Here is a 15,327-nt window from a genome sequence, read left to right on the forward strand (position 1 = left end):
CTTGTGGTGTGACCTTAGATCTGTAGGGGTATGTGATGGCGGTTCAGCATGCAATACCTATGCATGAATGTTTGGCTGGTGGAGCCACCTACTTGAAGATCTAATGGCCATTCCATGTCTTTACACCCACACTCCCTGCGTGATACTAAAAAAGAACCCTCGTGAGGCACTATTCCACGACGTACATGGATTGCAGACACCATAGGACCAGATCCAAAGGTCACTACAGTTGGTGGAAAGACTCCTATTGATTTGAATGAGAACTTTGTGAACTTTCCAGATCTTGTGCCTCCAGACATTGGAACCTTATTGCTTGTGCTGATTTTTGAATAACGTAACTGCAGAAGGTGATTTACCCTTTAAAACTCAGAGACTGAAACTATTTTACTAGATTCTCTATTACATCCACCAATTAAGAATAAACACATCTTACCTTCTTTGAAGCAAAACCTGTCATTTTCATTCAGCCTGCTCACTCTCAGGGAGTCACTTATACCCCTTGACCAACTAGTATATGACAATAAAAAAAATGCAACATGATTTAAAAAATGCAACCTGCCACAAATGCTGAATAAATACCAGTCTCTTTAAATAATCATCCATAATAAAGCAAATTGGTGCTTTATTACACATGGGAATTTCGCCAAAATCTTATATTGCATCCAATGATCAATGAACTTTCAAAACTAAATGGAAGAGTTTTTTTACAAAAGCAACATAGATCATTTCATTTTTCTACATTTCATAACCGAGACTGTTTTCCTGTTTTATGATTGATTATTATGTGAATCATCTAATGTTTTAGTTATAACTCATGTGACTTAAATTATAATGTTTTAATAATATTTTATCTAATGATAAAAGCAGTATTAAAGAATTATAGTCCTGTGGACTTTAAAGTGTCAAGCAAACTTATTTCTTTGTATATCCATTTTTATTCACTTGAGCTTATTAGATGGAAGTGATTATGGATTGTTTAAAACATCAGATAGATGTTAATGCAGTTTTGGTAGTTCAGTTGGTTCAACTTTATTTATAGTTTAAAGTAAAATTCGTAGTTAACGCTTTATCATTATTTTGTTGGACTATAAACAAATGGCTCTATTGGTAATTGTTTACCCGACAGCTATAACGGTGATAGTGATTGAGCACTGAGATTTGTGCAATATGGTCACCAGTATAACAGTGCCTCTGATTATGGCCTTGTATGGGTAGATAAGTAGCTATTGACTCATAGTAGCAGAAATAGCACCAGGACGTAAACAAAAATCACAAATAAAAATCTGAAATACTTGAGGTGCATGCTGGGCAAGATTGACTATCTCAAGCTGCGGGCATTAAATGAAGAAAGATCTTTGTGCTAGATAAGCATGACTGCCTGGTGTTCATCAGTACAGAAGGGTTAGCTGCTAAGATTACAGGAACATCATTCTCCCTTAAATCTACTTGGCCACACTTTGGACTATTTGCAAACTGAAGTTACATACTCCCACTATATACTGAAAAAAAACCCCATCATTTGTGAATCATAACATGCATTTTCCTTAAATGGAGCACAAGAAAATAGAGAAATGTCAAACTGTAAAGGTTTTAAATATCCTTTTGTTATGAGTTGCAATAAGCAAAGCTATTAATTATACAGCACATGCTGTACAAAAGAAGTGATGCTCAGAAGTGGAATTAGAACACAAATAATGGTACTAAGTATTAAGCTATGCCATGTTTTTCTGTCAAGTTGTCTATGTTCAAACTGTGTATGCTCTCTAGTAAGTTGAAACGATTCCTTGGACAATTGTTTTCATGTAAAATGAATTATGTAAATTACTTCCCCCAAGTCCCCGAGTTTTTTAAAAACCCCAACAGGATCTGGAATTTCAGTAAGGGCCCGATCCTGCTTGTCAACTTAATCACTGTGCCATTGAAAGGTAAATTCTCTTTATACAATGGTGGTGATATTTTTTTTCTTTTTTTTTCTTTTAAGATGTGGTGTCAGGAATAAATGGGTCTCAAGTTCCTAACTGTAAATCATATCTTATCTAAATAAGAAATCTAGCTTTCTGACCTGTATCCCTAAAAGCCCATTAGCAAAAGATATAGGTTCTTTTAAAAGTTTGAGATTCATCTGACATACCATTTCATTTTCTTCTAATTTTTCTGTGCTGTATGGATATTAGGTAATAAAGACTATTGTTACAGTGAAGTGTGTGTAAACAGATACTATAGTTACAGTGGAGTGCATAATATATCCTCTGCATGCAGTACTTTAATGTACAGAAATTCACTTACTTTAGAATGGCATTCTCTGTAAATGTATTTCAGTCTAAGCCCTGTAGGGACGAATAACACAGCTTAATTAACTATTCTGGGCCAGATCCTTAGATGCATCAACTGCGTTGAGCTGTTCTGAACTATAAAGCTGGCAGAAAACTGGCTTAGATGTCTACCCATGGATTATCCTGGCATGAGGGAATTTGATTGGCATAGGAGCTGAGTCTGCCAACCCCTACCTAGCTCCCAGCTTGACAGACATGTTGAATGTAGAGGTGAGAGAAACAGAAAGGGTGCATGGTCAGAGTGCTGTTTCATCCCAGAAATTCCTACCAAGTATACCAGCTCTTAGGAGTGATAGCCAGCCGGCCTAATTTTGATCTGCCTTAAACATTACTGGGGAATGAATAAGTACAGGATGGGCCCAGAGATCATGGATCTGGAAAGGCCCGTACTCAGCTGTGCTCAGCACAAGTTGAACCAGATCTCCTGATGGTGTAAATTGATTTAGCTTCTGTTGCCATGGTCTTAATCAAAACCAGACTTTCCATTAAACAGGTGTTTGGTAAAAATGGAAAAGGATCTCCACACAGAAAGATTTTTTTCTCCCATTATAACATGAACAAATTTGAGCCCCGGTTCTGAAATTTGATCTCTAGTAGTGAGTCTTTATATCTGCATGGTGTCCCACTAAAGTCATCCCCAATGGTCTGATCACACAGATTGGATTGCAGGATCAGGGCTTTTGATCTCCCATATATGGGGAGTGCGGTGGAAGAAGGGGGGCTGGGCACTGCCACCACAGTTGCCTTGGGTCTGGCTGGAGTGGGCAGAGTGGAAATGGAGGCTGGACACCACCACCACAGGCATACCAGGGGCAGGGGAGAGAAATAACTCATTCAGGATGTCAATTTTTTTTTTAAATGACCTATCCAATGACTTTTACATTAAGATGCAGGCAATACCAACGTCTCTTCCTTTTGTGGTGTTCTGGATGAAGAGTCACTGCCCGCTGTGAACCCACTCTCAGTACTTAGATATACTTGTGCTCAAAAGCAGATGTCCCCACCATTTTACTTTTTTCCTTTCTTCCTTCCAGATTTGGACAATTTTCCACTAACATGATACACTGAGCGGAATGAAAACAAACTTTTCTAGTCACTGATGTACCAGAATGAAAACCCATACAAGCCATTTACTCCAGGGTGCCATTTGGTATAGAGGTGGAATGCACTTTTGGGAGTACCTGTTACAGGTCAGTATTCATCATTACAATTTTCATTTTTACAATAAGACAATTGTGTAGTATTCAACTGGTAAATCACAATGGGGAAAGATTATAATATACAGATTGGAAATATGATATTTTCTGTATCAGAAGTTTGTTTCTTCTCCTTCCCTAATCCTCATTCTCCCCCACCCTTTAAAAAATAGAGCCTTTGTCTTTTCTCTTCCTGTTTTAATACCCTCATGTTCAAGGTCCAACACTTCACCCTTATGGCCATGGAGAAATACCAAGACTTTCAAGCTTTGTTGTGGTAGCAGCTTCTATACCAGTAGTGTTTAATGAGATGATTTTTTTAACCTGATGATATCTGTTCTATATTTTTTTCAACTTTTCTCTAAAACCATAAAGTTCACGTCTCCTGAAAGAAGATAGTTATGGCTACAGTGATGGTTGTGGCTATTGGATCCCAGCTGCTCTTTGGTTTCTCACACTGAACCAAATTCTTCTTTGTTTCAGTGAAATCCTATTGAACTGAAGTCGTAGGTGTAATTTTGGTCAATAGTATCCTCTGTTAGGTGTCCTAACTCCTAATTCATCTTCTTCTTGACACCTTTTCTCTCACCTGTTCCTTATCTTCCTCCATTTTGAGCTCTTTCCAACTCCTGCTGCAGGCAATGTAGGAACCTCCTATGGTACATCCCAAGAGGGGAGGATACATAAGAACCTACTTCAACCATCCAGATGGTGTAGGTTCCACTGTTCTGTGGCTCGGGAGATTCTTCTTCCCTTGCCTCCTGCATGTATCCCTTTAGTATTTGGTCTAGGCTGGACTTTGTGCTCTGGAGCTATGTGTCAAATCTTGCGGTCCATAAACAGGAAAAATCCCATTGACTTCAGTGGGAGTTTTGCCTGAGTAAGGATATCAAGATGTGGCCCTTCCAAAATAAATCTCCTGAAATGGTGACATAGTAATTAGGAACTGTTCCTTTACTTATACACCATGTAGTGGCTAATACTAATTTGCCATATTCTGACCTCAGATATATTCATGCAAGCCACTGATTTCAGTTTCTCATCATGAACAAAACTTGATCTAGTATGTCTTGTTTTGTGGTTTGGCTGCTGACTGTTGATGCTATTGAATACACAAAGGGCAGCACTGAGCTTGGGACTCTATTGATTTGGATGAGAATTTCACCTTAATTTTTCCTGCAGGATGGGATCCTCCAACTACAACTGCTAAAGGCACAGGATCACACAAGACAAATGTAATAGAAACATCTGATTAGTTTTAATCTTTGAAATTTTAGCTCAGAAACCAGGGGAAAACTCAAGCCAATCACCAGATCTAATGTTGCCACACTCATTTGTTAACATGCTTCTTGAATAGAATTAATGCAAGCTTACATTATAGATCAATATGGTCTTTGACTACAGAGTATTACAAGTACCTTTTGTGTATGCTTAATTAGATTGAAATTGCTTTCAGATTTCCTTTATATTCAAGAAAAATCTGATGTCAGCAGTTTAAGAAGAAAATCTCAACAATCATCCCTCCACCTATGCATCCAAAACTAGCAATGGAAAAGAGAAGAAAACATGTTCCAGCAACCTCTCCAGCTCTGAGCTTTGCCAAACGGAAATTCAGTTGCCACTAGAGACAACAGCAGAACCAAACTAAGTATCGGTCACTACTGTATATACTCAAAGGAAAACCATTGCTTATTTCCATGTCATAATTCCAGAGAATTTAGGGCCTAATCCACCTTGTGTGAAAATCAGTGGAAAGACTCCCATTAACTTAAGTGGGAGTTGGATCAGGCCAATAGTGAGAAAAAGTAAACTGTGTGTTCTGCTCTGTATATGGGAGCAGACTTTATATGACTTAGCCAACTCTTACTTGTGTAAAAATCTCACAATATGCTGCCTTCCCTCAAAATAATGCTCACAAAATTTCTACTTCTTCACAGCTTCCTTCTCCCAAGACAAATTCCCCTCACAAAACACATCCAAAATACATTCTCATCAAACTTCTTCTCTGAAACTCTCTTCCCTCAAAAACTCCTCAAAACACCTTCCTCTTACTTAGTTCCCCACATCAACTTTGCTCTTATAAAACTTTCCCAAAACAAATTTCCTCCTCACCAGATATCTGCCACCTGAAAACACCATTCCCATCCAAATAAAATAATAAATAATAATTTAGTAGCTTGTTTTACTCCTTTCAATTCATCCCCGCTATGTTTCTTTTTATTTTACTTCTTGTATGCTGCCACACCTAGACTGTAAATACCATATGGCAGGGACTTGTTACTTGTCTGTAAAGTGTCCAGACAATGGATTTTTGAGTCTGGTTTTCAGCTGCTATCATAATATCAGATGATCTTACTCCATATGTACCTTAAAACATTCCTGTCCCCTAAAAATTGTTTCCCCATATAGGTATTGCCCCAATGGGATTGTGAATTGAATCTCCAACTCACAATGGCCCTTTGAAAAAATTTTTCTCTTTAATTCTTCAGGGACGTAATTCTACCAACCTAGAGTGCCTGAGGCTCCCTGCTCTTTCCCTGAGACCTGTGGTACTCAGGAGGAAGTAGCTTTAATCTGCTGGGCTCATGAGCAGTGCATCCCTCCCAGCCTGGGTTGCTTTAGTCCATCTGCTTACCACGCTGCCTCCTTCCTTTTGTTCCTTCTCCAATGGTAGTGCCTGTGCCATTTTTTTCTCTGCATAGAGTTTTTGGCAATGCTGAATTAACCACAAAGTACGAGAGTCATGTTCTTAGGGGTCTGGCTATAAAGTCACAGAACACTGTGAGTGTAGCTGGGGAGAACTTGTGGAACAGATTGAGGCATGGGCAAATTATCTCCACCTGATGCAGACTCCAGTGGATGGATCCAACCCAAATGCTAAAGTAAACTCCTGGGATTAGAAATCACCCAACTGCCTCTGCTGTGCTTATTTTTGGGTGGCTGGATATTAGGTGGCCAGATATGATCTTCTGCTGCTGGATCACAGGTGACAGGGAAAGGGAATGCTTTATCCACTGTGTTCACTGGGAATCCAGGGAGCAGACAGGTCTTCACTACCACCACCACTGGTTCTAAGGCTGATGGAAAAGAGGGACTTGGGCCATGGTCATCTCCTCCTGGTTCCTATCTGTGAGTGTTTGGGAGTGGGAAGTAAGGCATCTGCCACTGCCATTCGTTTCTGATGGGTGGGCCTGGCTGTACTTTTCTCTGGAGGTCCATGAAATGAAAGGAGTCGGCCACGTCTGCTGTTTGCTGAGCAGCCTGGTATGGGGACTTGGCCCCTTCCTCTGGTTGTAGGGAAAATACCGCCAGTAGTCCTCAGACAACTAAAGACAGGGTGGACAGAGGGGTCTGAAAGAGGGATCGATCTCGAGCTCCACCTCACCTGCTAGAGCAGGGGGTCACGCAAACTCCTGCCCAGGGGAGGGCCTTGGATGGCAGGGCCGCTAGCCCTCCACCCTACCAACCAGAGCTGGCCAGGGCTCTCACCACATGGCAAAATTTTGAGGAAAATTTCGTAACTTTGAAAAATAGCAGTTGATGGGGTCGGCCCCACAGGCCTATGGGTTCGCCCAGTTCTACTAATAGCCCTGGCTGGAGTGGAGCAGGAGGGCCCCCTACTGGGGTGCAGCTCCTCCCACAAACGGGGCCCCCTGCTGGGGTGCGGCTCCTCCCACAAACGGGGGCCCCCCTACTGGGGTGCGGCTCCTCCCACAAACGGGGCCCCCTGCTGGGGTGCGGCTCCTCCCACAAACGGGGCCCCCTGCTGGGGTGCGGCTCCTCCCCACAATCGCCCCCCCCCACAAACGGGGCCCCCCTGCTGGGGTAGGGCATCCCTCATAAACAGGGCCCCCCTGCTGGGGTGCGGCTCCTCCCCCACATAGCCAGGGGTCTCCTGCTTCGGTAGCCACCGAGTCCTCCCTCCCCCTAGGTGGGCTCCCCCAGCCTGAGGAGACGGAGCAGTGGGTTAGCGGGTGGCCCCAGCAGCGTGGGTGGCCTCCGCCCCCAACACCCGTGGGGGTGGGGGTGGGGAAGAGGAGACGGCGGGAGCCAGGCTCCCTGAAGACCGCCCAGGGCGGGGAGCGCCCCACATGGCCGTGCCGCAGCCACCCCTCCGGGGCAGCTGGGCCGAGGGACGGGGCGCCGGGCTCCTCCTCAGAGCTTCCCACGCCCAGCTCTCGCCCCGCCCGGGTCTCGGGGGGCGCCCGGGGAGGAATCGCCCTTGGCGGGGAAGAGAAGAGCCCGGGAAGAAGCCAGCGCCTCCAGCCTATTCCTTCCTCTCACCCCCCTTTGCTCTTCCTCCCTCCCCCGCTCCCGTCCCCTCCTTCCCCCGCTTCTAATTCCTGCCGCTCGCTCCGAGCCTCATTCAGCCGCCGCCGCCAGCGGAGCGTAACAGGCTGTGGACGCGGCGGGGTCTGTTCGGTGTCTACTTGTGAATGGGACTTGCCTCCTCGCCCTCCGCCGCAGGTGACCCAGGGAAGCGGCCAGCCCGGCTGGACTCCCAGGTAAGGCTCGGGGCCATGCCCTCGCTGCGCGGGGAGAGCGGGGAGGTTTGGCTGCTGGGGTTGCCTTTGAGGATGGGTGTTGGGGGGGGGGGGGGGTAAGTGAAGGCTGCTGCAGGGAAAGGCGCTGCGAGGTGGAGGGGCAGGGAAGGAGCGTTTCTGGTGGGAGATAGAAGCGGAGACGCTGCGTGTCGCTCCCCTGCCCAGTGACCGAGGGAGCCGAGCCGGGAGGATGCCTCTGTGTGCGCTAGAAACTTGACAGCAGCGAAAGGCTGAGATTGGGGCGTGCTGCTGGAGACCTGTGCTGTGCGGGGTGCTCCTGAGCCCCTGGAGGGGACGGCCAGGCGCGCACACCCAACCTAGACCCTTTGCTTTTGGTCGGGAGGGGCTTGAGTACTGGGAAAGCCGTGCCAAAGGGTCCAGGAGCAATCGCCGGACGAGCACAAGCCACATCTGGCAACTCTTATTCCTAGCTCCTGGCTGGGTTTCTCTGCATCAGCTCCTCAGACTGGAGCTGACTGGGTTCCAAAAGGGGAAGAAGTGAGCGTTCCGGAGGGGAAAGAAATCTCTTTGCGATTCAGGATTTTTTTGTTTCTTCAATTTTTCTTTGTCTGTGTGTGTGCGTTCAAAAAACGGTCCTCTGGATAAGCAGGTATTAAAAGAAACGAAGTGAAAAACAGCTTTTTCCCTTGCCGTTGTAGCTCACAATAGTGAAATGGATATGCAGAATGAGAGCGAAAATATGAGTGCATGAAATGAAAGATACCTTCTCCAGAATAGAAATGGGGCGGGGGGGAAGCGAGCAAGACTTCGATTTTCTGCTTGTTTTTAAATTCATACAGCACTAGTCAAGGTACTAAGATGGTATCTATCTCTAGACTGGGTTAGTCTAAAAATCATTATGCTTTTGTTGGTCTATATGTAATCACAATCTCAATGAAGGTAAACTAGATGGAGCTTTAAGGCTGCACGTCCACATAAATACCATTAACTTTTAGAATAAAATCGCTTCCTGTGTAATCCTCCAGGAGCACATATTGCAATCTGACATCATAGTCATTACCTTTCATCGATATGCTCATATATGATCTACTCTTTTAAAAATATGAATTTGGCCAGGATAGGACTGAAATAAGCCAGATAGCATATACTGGGGAATGCTCTTTGTACCTTTGCTAAAAAGGGCACAGTGTGACTATGTAATACAGTATTTACCTACCGAAGTATCTACGACAAAGGATTCTCTTTAGCAACAGGAGTCACTAATTCAGAAAATGGCCTTTAATTTGGGGGAAGTTCATTTGTTTTTCACATTCCAATGGTTTGTAACTCATTGGAAAGCACTTTCTTCCTGTTGATTTGTGTTGATATAAGAATTTCACAGACCATCAAACCTCTATTAAGAAATCAAATATTTATAATTATTTAATAATAAAACTGTTGAATGCAAAAAGCAATAAATAATTCCAAAGCAGAGATGCTCAGATATATCTGGTGAAGTATGCAATATACTTATTTTTTAAAGCTTGCAATATTTCAAGATTTATGTGGTTTCCTAGGTAAATATCACATTTTTTCTCTACTCCAGTTAAAATGTCAATAAAAAATGTTGTATTTAGTTTGGGGGTTTTGCAATAATTAATCTGAAGTGGGCATAAATTAATTCCTTTTCCACTGGGATTTGAAGCACAAGTCAATGATCTTTTGGGTCTTTGGATTTTTTTATATGGACATGCAAATGCAGATGTTTTCTTATGAGCAAAAAATTTATAGCACATCAGCACAATTCTTGATGTTGGAAGATAAGCAATAAAGAACAGGAGAGAGAATAATGCAAGCTAGAGCAAAGGAACCAAGCTTCATATCTTTATTCCAAGAAGCCCTTTTTCCTCCCTACCACATTTCTTCTACGTATTAAACCCTAGAAAACATAAGTTTCTGATTGCACTTCCAAAGCAGTTTCCCTTGCTATTGCAGGAGAACAAAAAAAAAAAAAAAAAAAAGTTACAAAACAAAGGACTACAGATCTTACAAAGGAATATAGACCTCTATAGGAAAACAAGTTAGAAATCACCTTGTGATTAGGATTTTCTGGTGGAAATATTGAATTTCTATTTAAACCTGAAGCTTAGTACTCTAATATGAAGAAATAAGTATGATTGGAATATGCTATTTGTAGACTTCTCATAGCAGCTTAAACTTTGCTGAAATACACAAAGTCTGCTTATATAAGTGTTTTTGTCTGTAAAAATTATGATGATCTGGACTAGATCATTATTACAGAAGCAATTATAATAAACTGTGTTAACAGATGGGATAAGTAACTGCAATTTGTGATTGGCAATTTCTGAATGAAGACCTTCATAGAAAAATGTCGATTGAGAGACTGGATCATAAAATGAAATTATTTCTGTTGCACAGCACATTTGGAGCAATTATAAGGGTTAGAAAGAATCTCATGATTTTTCTGCTAAAACATGTCATTTTTATGTGTTATGCGAGTTCAAGTGCAATTAACTTACCATTCTAATAAAGTTGGAAGTATTGCCTTTTGTTCAGTTCAGGATATATGTATCAACTTTGGAGTTGCAGTAGTTTAGGAGGCTACATTTTCCACAGATTATTTAAACAAATAATGCGACTAAGCAGAACATATTTTTACTACAGTATTCTTAAAAAGGATGTTCTTTGTAGTTCAGGTATTGAGCCGGTTTTTATAAAAATATAATGCAATTTCAAACTTCGTTAAAAATTAGTTCTCTTTTTTACTTAGTGTATCTCTATGAAAATTATTTGAATCCATTCTGAATCAGACGTTTTGCCATCAGATGTTAGTGTGTGAGAAATAATATTTTCATCTCGACTTGTTTTACCTGAAACCATTAAGCAACATACCTACAAAACATATTTGTTGGTGGCAAAGCCACCATATGTATGTAAAGCTCAGAATCTATAGGCAATTTCGAATAACATGACAACTTTTTTTTAAAAAATGGCACTTTGGTTTTCACGGTCCCTTTCTTGGGCCCAATTAAAAGGCCATTGAAGTAAACAGAAGTATTCCCACTGACTTCAATGGACTTTGGATCTGGCCTTGATGCATGTGATTTAAGAGGGCTTCATTTTATAGTTAAGTACTGTAATCTCATTTCACTGTCTAACTTACTCTCTGCATTCATTTTTTTTCTCAGTGGTACTACCAATAAATTGAACAATATTGAATGTATCCAAGTGTATATTGTTAAAATTCTCCCAGTGACATAGGGGTAAAAGGGGGTGGGGGAGGACTCTAATTGTGTATTTGAGTTATATTGTTGAAGATCAGAGGGTTCCAAAACATTCTCCTAGAAAGTATAGTTATTTTTTCATTTTGAATACTGTCCTCCAAAACGACATATACAGGATTACTACCCCCCCTTTTTGTTTTTGTGCAAATAGTTTGAAGTAATTAAAAGATGGTTATAAGACTATATTTGATACATTTATAAATTAGAGGATTGATTTGACTAAAAGATCTCAAGTTTTGAAAGTGGTTTTTACAGTACTTATTGCTGAACAAACTGATCAACAGGTCTCTGGATCGGTTTAAAATTATGTTGTTTTTTTTAAAAGTTACAGAAGTAAGGAATCAAGAGGAATTTATATCAAATTCCTCCAGATTTACTAAACTGGACATTATATAGTTTAATGTCTCTGAAGTAACTGTGTTAGTAAAGAAATGATAGCTGTAAGTCTGTTTCTTTCATGTATAACGAACGGTAGCTGGAAATTTGGGGGACTCTAAATTTGGTAATTGTTCTTTCAAAGGCATTACACTTGTGAGCACTAGAGGGCACTGAAGCTCTTCTCTAAATCATTTCTAGTGGCCCATCTGCTTCTCAGGGCACTATGAAAAGACGTTTTGTTACTACCAGCATTGCAGGCCCTCCCAGGGGAGACAGAATTCAATCTAGCTGTGGTTCAGGCTAATGCTCAGGCAGTTTGTCAGGATTAACATCTTTCTAGTCAGTGGATCGTGTTACCTTCAGCATCATATTACCACCTTGGAGTTCACTGCAAAGTTTTGAAATCATGTAACTTTAGATTGTATGAGGAGTGACACAGCTGGAGTCTAGGTGTAAAATAAACAGTATCTGTTCTCCCAGCAGCAATGATTTTTAAGGGATTTGCTGCTTCTTCCTCTGTCTTCCAAAAAAAGCATCAATCCATGATAGGAAAAGGGAACAAATGTAGAGACAGAGAGAGGAGAAAAAGTAATATGATAAAAATTACTGGTAATACTTGGGATAATGTCTTAGTACCTTCTTCCCAGTGATGGAGGATATTTGGAAAAGACTGAAAGACACTTTAGACAAGAAACAAGCATGCATTTTATATTCAAATAGTCAAATTCTGCTCCTATTTACACTGGAGTAAACTGGTTTACATCAGTGCAACGGAGAACAGTATTTGGCCCAAAGCATCCCAGCTGTCATTTTGCAAAACACTTTAGTATACAGAATTCAAAAACATATATAACTGATACTTGAAAAATAAGCTATTACTAACTAAGCTATTACTAAATAAGCTAATAACATGCAGAAATGGCATATAATGAAATATTGATTTTAAAATGTTAATTATTGGCATATGAAATTGTAAATCAATCTGTAGTAAGTACTGTGCATACAATTTCTGATTCCAGTGTTTGGCTCTATTTGGGCTGAAATTCAGACATATGACTTGAAGTTTAGATGACTTACAGAAATTTTAGCATATGATTGCAACAGCAGAAATTCTCATGGATACAGTTTAATGATAGTTACAAGGTCTCATTAAATCATATCAGTCAGTTAACTTCAAATATAAATTATATACGTTATTCTATAGTAGTGTGTAATGATTAGAGTTGCTACATACTTTAAGAGAAAATGATGATTGCCCCCGCACAGACATACTGGGGTGCAGAATCCCTTTCCTTCCCATCCCCAGTGCACCTATAGCATCCATAATGCTCTTAGCTGTTGTCAAAGAGGATGGATTTACGTTGCCAGTGGTGCTCAAGGCCCACAAGGGAACATCTAGGTGTGGTTGGTTCATCTGCAGTGTCTGCCCACCTTGCAAGCCAGCTAACATTCAGAGGCTGATATCAAGTGGAGCAGCCAGGACTGCTGCTGGCTCCTTTGTGGAAGAAGGCATTATCCCTCCCTCTGCTTGACAAAGACATAATGCTTTCTACTGTAACTGGCTGGGTGGTTCAGTGTTTTCCAAACCTCCAGGCCCCACAGTGCTCAGCTGGCTCCAGAAGCCATAATTTAGCTCTTCAGTTTTAAAATGCTGTCTTAAGCAAATGCTAGTTTGTTGCTTCAAACTTTTGCAATGAAAAAGAATCCTCTCCCTTCTGAATCAGCTAAAGAATTCATCAGCGTTCTTAATTGTATTGGAATGGATACTGAGTTGAAGTAGTAGAAATCAATCTAAATGGATTATAGGAGCAAGAATTAAATGAAGGGTGAAAAAGAGGATGCAGGGTTTTCCAAAATAGTACTGGTCTAACACTATTGTATATTTTCAAGAATAAATTATTGTTATAATGATGACTTAGTAGTTCATCACCAAAGAAATAAAACATACCACAATGGGGCAGATATACAATAGCAACATTATGAACTAAGTATGCAACTCATTAGAGATTAATTAATATTTATTGTAAAGTAAACAACATTGAACGGAACTCCTGCTGATACATTTAAAACAGAATGAACCCAAGTGTAGAAAACATCAATATATCTAAGATGCAAATGCTTTGAGATTTCATGTTACTGATCAAGTAAGAGACCATACTGGCTCTCATTTAAAACAGTGGCAGAGCTCCCATTGATGCCAGTGGGAGGCAGGGACCACATTGCTCAAAGGCTGGGATAAAGTACAGAAAGAATGAAGTTCAACATCCTTTGAAAATACAATTTACAGAATTTTAAGGTTTGTGCAAGGTGATGGTTTGATAGCACTAAGAACTCAGCTCCATTTGTCCACCAGACATGTACTGCACTCACAGTGCAAGTTTCCCCAGGCTGCTACACAAGCATGCCTCAGTCCTGTTCTAGGGAGAGTCTAGATCTAAGAGGTTACTTCATCCTCTGTACACACAGAACTCTCGGTCTCCCCAGTGAAACTGGCAACTGGGGGCACTAACTGGGATATTATCATACGGACATTGTGTCTGCTTGGAACAGGACTGAGAGCACCATTTCATTTCAAATGCAGCACTAAACATCCACAGTCATTGCCAATTTGGGCCAGGTTAAAAACGATACCTTATCCTGTTACCTTTCTCCTGAGTCATCCAGTCTGTTGAAGAGATGCTTCAAATATATTGCATTTCAGTGGTCATAAATTTTGCATAATACTTGCTTATAAGTATTATCTGTTTGCTTTTGTATTTCTGCATAAAATGATGCTACAAAACCCTTGTGCAAATGTGATTTTTATCCCAGTGAGGCTACTGGTGTGTACTTTCAAATAAAATAATCCAGAAACATATTGAGTCTCAGTGGTTGAGTTAAATAGTTAGTTACATGCATGCATATCATTCTGCCAAGAATAAGTCATAATTGAGTGTAAACCAGATGTGATAGCTCTATTGGAATCTGACTAAACCCTATTTCCATGAATGCTAAACTTTTTTATTAATACACACATGTGTTGGCATACAGTCATACATTTAAATGGTCGGCCCCGCCTTGATTGAAAGTAATTATCTCAAAGCTCTTGGCTGCCCCTAATAAATGAATACTATATTATCCCCTTCCCCTTTTTTCACCCACTAATTTAATTTTGTATATGGATTTGTAAGGCAAACAAAATCAATGGATTTGGTGTAAACTTAGTCTAGAATTTCATGTTAAAATGTTAGTACCAAATTAAAAAAAAAATACGGTGCAAGTCTCAGATTCAAGCCTTTTGGGTTTTTTTAAGGTGATTTCAACACATATCTATCATTTCAAAGGCAATCATGTTTTAACTCAGACAACATAAAAAGGATACAACTTTTAATTTGTTCTATAAAAGTAAAAGTAAAAGGAGTACTAGTGGCACCTTAGACACTAACCAATTTATTTGATCATAAGCTTCTGTGAGGTACAGCTCACTTCATCGGATGCATTCAGTGGAAAATACAGTGAGATTTATATACACACAGAATCTCTCTGGTCACTCCATTACAGACTAAAGGTTGCAATATTACAACAAAAAGACTTCAAAAACAGACTCCAAGGAGAGACTGCTGAATCGGAATTAATTTGCAAACTGGATACA

General features: G+C 40.7%; 1 protein-coding gene and 1 long non-coding RNA gene across 3 annotated transcripts in view; both read left to right on the top strand.

The window, feature by feature from the left end:
* Window positions 1–5,586, top strand: part of LOC311529209 — a 280,090-nt gene extending 274,504 nt beyond the window's left edge. The window contains exons 3-4 of the long non-coding RNA XR_014713792.1: window positions 3,368–3,523; window positions 4,986–5,586. This is a non-coding gene — a long non-coding RNA (uncharacterized lncRNA). The remainder of the gene's footprint in view (window positions 1–3,367; window positions 3,524–4,985) is intronic.
* A 2,165-nt stretch (window positions 5,587–7,751) lies between these two features.
* CDH11 (cadherin 11) overlaps window positions 7,752–15,327 on the top strand; it is a 102,776-nt gene continuing 95,200 nt past the window's right edge. The window contains exon 1 of one of the 2 annotated variants that reach the window (XM_084645050.1): window positions 7,752–8,034. The gene's annotated coding sequence lies outside the window, so the exon portion shown is untranslated. Of the gene's footprint in view, window positions 8,035–8,573; window positions 8,684–15,327 lie in introns of those variants that run through there. The other variant, XM_084645051.1, reaches the window with a different exon arrangement.

Source organism: Lepidochelys olivacea (assembly GCF_965140295.1).
Source record: "Lepidochelys olivacea isolate rLepOli2 genome assembly, chromosome: 12".
Taxonomy (NCBI): domain Eukaryota; kingdom Metazoa; phylum Chordata; order Testudines; family Cheloniidae; genus Lepidochelys; species Lepidochelys olivacea.